The following is a 4,506-nucleotide window of genomic DNA, read 5'->3' as shown; positions in this document are numbered from 1 at the left end:
GTGTATGTATGTATGTGTATGTATGTATGTGTATGTATGTATGTGTATGTATGTATGTGTATGTATATGTGTATGTATGTATGTGTATGTATCTTTATGTATGTATATGTATGTATATGTATGTATGTAGTATGTGTGTATATGTATGTATGTGTATGTGTGTATGTATGTGTATATAGTGTATGTAGTGTATGTATGTATGTATGTATGTGTGTGTATGCACGTATGTGTATATGTATGTATGTGTATGTATGTATGTGTATGTATGTGTATGTATGTATGTGTATGTATGTGTATGTATGTATGTTATGTATGTGTACGTATGTATGTTGTATGTGATGTATGTATGTGTATGTAAGTATGTATACTGTATGTATGTGTATGTAAGTATGTATACTGTATGTATGTGTATGTAAGTATGTATACTGTATGTATGTGTATGTAAGTATGTATACTGTATGTATGTGTATGTAAGTATGTATACTGTATGTATGTGTACGTATATATGTATGTGTACGTGTGTATATGTATGTATGATGTATGTGTATGTATGTGTGTATGTACATGTGTATGTAGTGTATGTATGGTGTATGTGTATGTGTACTTATGTATGTATGTGTATGTATGTGTGTATGTATGGTGTATGTATGTATGTATGTATGTATGTGTATGTATGTGTACGTATGTATGTATGTGTATGTATGTATGTGTATGTATTGTATGTATGATGTGTGTATGTATGTGTATGTATGTGTATGTAAGTATGTATACTGTATGTATGTGTATGTATGTATGCTTGTGTTTGTGTATGAATGTGTGTTTATGTATGTGTATGTGTATGTTTGTATGTATGTATGTGTATATGTATGTGTGTGTGATGTATGTGATGTATGTGTATGTATGGATTTGTGTGTATGTGTATGTATGTGTATGTGTATGTATAGATATGTGTGTATGTATGTATGTATGTATGTGTTATGTATGTATGTGTATGTATGTATGTATGTATATGTTATGTGTACGTATGTGTACGTATATGTGTACGTATGTGTACGTATGTGTATGTATGTATGTGTATGTATATGTATGTATATGTGTGCTATGTCATGTATATGTACAGTATGTATGTATGTATGTGTATGTATGTATGTTATGTATGTGTAGATATGTACACATGTGTATGTATGTGTAGATATGTACGCATGTATGTGTATGTATGTATGTATGTATGTGTATGTAGATATGTATGTGTATGTAGATATGTATGTGTATGTAGATATGTATGTGTATGTAGATATGTATGTGTATGTAGATATGTATGTGTATGTAGATATGTATGTGTATGTAGATATGTATGTGTATGTAGATATGTATGTGTGTGTAGATATGTATGTGTGTGTGTAGATATGTACACACGTATGTATGTGTGTGTAGATATGTACATACGTATGTATGTGTGTGTAGATATGTACACACGTATGTATGTATACACGTATGTATGTGTGTGATATGTACACACGTATGTAGTGTGTGTAGATATTGTAGAAGTGTATGTAGATAGTATGTACACACAGATGTATGTGATATGTACAATAACACGTTATGTATGTGTGTGTAGATGTAAGTGTACACACGTATGTATGTGTGTGTAGAGATGTACACAGTATGTATGTGTGTGTAGATATGTACACACGTATGTATGTGTGTGTAGATATACACACACGTATGTATTGTAGATAGTAGATATGTACACACGTATGTATGTGTGTGTGTAGATATGTACACACGTATGTATGTGTGTGTAGATATGTATATGTACACACGTATGTATGTGTGTGTAGATATACACACGTATGTATGTGTGTGTAGATATGTACACACGTATGTTAAGATGTGTAGATATGTACTCACAGGACATGTATGTGTATGTATGTACAGTGTATGTATGTGTGTGTAGAGATATGTACACAGGTATGTATGTGTGTGTAGATATGTACACAATGTGTTGTGTGTATGTAGATATGTGTAGATATGTACACAGGTATGTATGTGTGTGTAGATATGTACACACGTATGTATGTGTGTGTAGATATGTACACACGTATGTATGTGTGTAGATATGTACACACGTATGTATGTGTGTGTAGATATGTACACACGTATGTATGTGTGTGTAGATATGTACACACGTATGTATGTGTGTGTAGATATGTACACACGTATGTATGTGTGTGTAGATATGTACACACGTATGTATGTGTGTAGATATGTACACACGTATGTATGTGTGTGTAGATATGTACACACGTATGTATGTGTGTGTAGATATGTACACACGTATGTATGTGTGTGTAGATATGTACACACGTATGTACGTGTGTGTAGATATGAACACACGTATGTATGTGTGTGTAGATATGTACACACGTATGTATGTGTGTTTAAATATGTACACACGTATGCATGTGTGTGTAGATATGTACACACGTATGCATGTGTGTGTAGATATGTACACACGTATGCATGTGTGTGTAGATATGTACACACGTATTTATGTGTGTGTAGATATATGTGTCCGTACATGGTCCCGTCCCTATCCAGATGTGTAGGCGAATATATGAAACACTATATGTCACCTTAGTTCCACTTTAATCACTTATTGTCACTACACAGGAATGTTTATATTAATAATAATGTCTCACATAATCCTTATCACTACAGTGCACATTGTAAGTTATCGACCGACTCCTCTCCGAGCTCCGTGCATTGCCTTAAGAAGGCCGGAAACTCCTTTTGTGAGGTGCCATGCTTGTATAAACTGAAGTGTTTATGCGAGCGAGATTTAGTTCGTCACATCTTATTTTAATTTACATAATTAGTTTATAATTTAGTCTGACAGCCAGACTATAATATATATCCAGGGGAGGTTCGTCAGTATACGTAATAATGTGTTTATTACTGTGTGGTTATTTGTGTGATCGCGTGTGTTCGTGTGTGCATGTCGACTGGTGGCGCGGCAGGAAGTGCTTTGTCGGCAGATTGGTCAGCGAAATGGTGCTTGACCGTCGGCGGACAGTGAGTGAGTGAGTGAGTTATATGACTGGGCGATACTACTCGTCATGTATATGAGGCGTATACATATCGCTCTCTCCCTGGGGTTAGGTGGCTCCCGGCACCTAAGGTTACATGGCTAACAAAAATCTATACCTATGGTTATACAGTGAAAAAAATTTCAGAGACACAAAATCCTGGTTGGTTAAATGTGAAGATGGGGGGGGGGGGGTGCTGAAGTGAATCTGAGGTCCCAAAGGGGCATCTTGAACTGTAGGTATGGGTATGTGATGTTGTGTCTCAGAAGTGTAACGTTGTGTCTCACCAGATTACATGTTATATTGGATTCCACATACACTATTTAATCCACTTTTTAAATGTTATGGTTTTTATGGTTTAACACTATCATTGTTGGGAGTGTTGTTTTTCTAAACACTGTTCTATGGTCAGTTTGGTGTGTCACATTGCACTTGTTTTATTTCATAGTATGGATATATAGTTTCCGTAAGAATGTTTATGGTATTTAAGATATTGGGTGAGACACAAGAATAAACTTAATCTAGGTTTACAATAATTTGGGTATGGAGGTGGAAAGGTTTTGGAAGGTGTTACTTAATGCAACAGAATATGATTATTATTATTAGTATAAAGAGAATGATTAAGAGGGAAAGGGCTGTGGAGGTATATGGAAGAATCCTATGATGTAAGTCGAATGAGTCCATGTCAAAAGTAGTCGATGTTTAAGGTAGGTAATTAATGATGTATTTACTTTTGGAGGATGAAGGTTATGTCTCAGTGATTGAGGATATGTTTATCTGACCCTCGCTAAGGTTATATTGGTCGGAAGGAAGTAGAGAAGTTTTGATAGATATGTGGAAAAGAGTTCTTATTGGAAATGGGCCATTTTAACCTCCACTGATAGATACATGACGTCCTGCATCTTCAGGGGCGAGAGCTAGAGTGCATGTTTAGTTGCGTCGACGCAGAGTCATGGGATGAGACTTGCGTTTTGGTGATTGGTGTGTGTCTGTGATAGGTGGGTTGTGGATGGGAGGTGAGATTGGGTCGAGGTTCAGTTTGACCTTTCTCAACTTCTCTCCATGTATGGTGAAGGTGGTGTGATCAGAAGGATCTGTTAGTAGGAAAACATTGTTAGGGAGTGAACTTGTGACTATGAAGGGGCCTAGGAATTTGGGTTTGAGTTTGTTTGTTCTACCTGAGTCTTTTACCATGACTGTGTCGCCAGGTGCTATGTCAAGTGGAATTGACCGTTTGTGTTGTTTTGTCTTTGTCTTTTCCTGGGCTTCTTTCAGGTTTGCTCTAACTTTTTTGTAAATTGTTTGCATACCTCTTTTGATGCAGTGTGCGAGGTTATCTAGGTTGTATAAGGGTGGGGGTGGTTGGTTGAATATTTGGTAGGGTAGGCGCATTGGTTGGCCGAAAATGATCTCATGT

Source organism: Oratosquilla oratoria, chromosome 40 (assembly GCF_046742065.1).
Source record: "Oratosquilla oratoria isolate Oo_2021 chromosome 40, ASM4674206v1, whole genome shotgun sequence".
NCBI classification, from domain to species: domain Eukaryota; kingdom Metazoa; phylum Arthropoda; class Malacostraca; order Stomatopoda; family Squillidae; genus Oratosquilla; species Oratosquilla oratoria.
Note: the sequence above shows the minus strand (reverse complement) of the source record.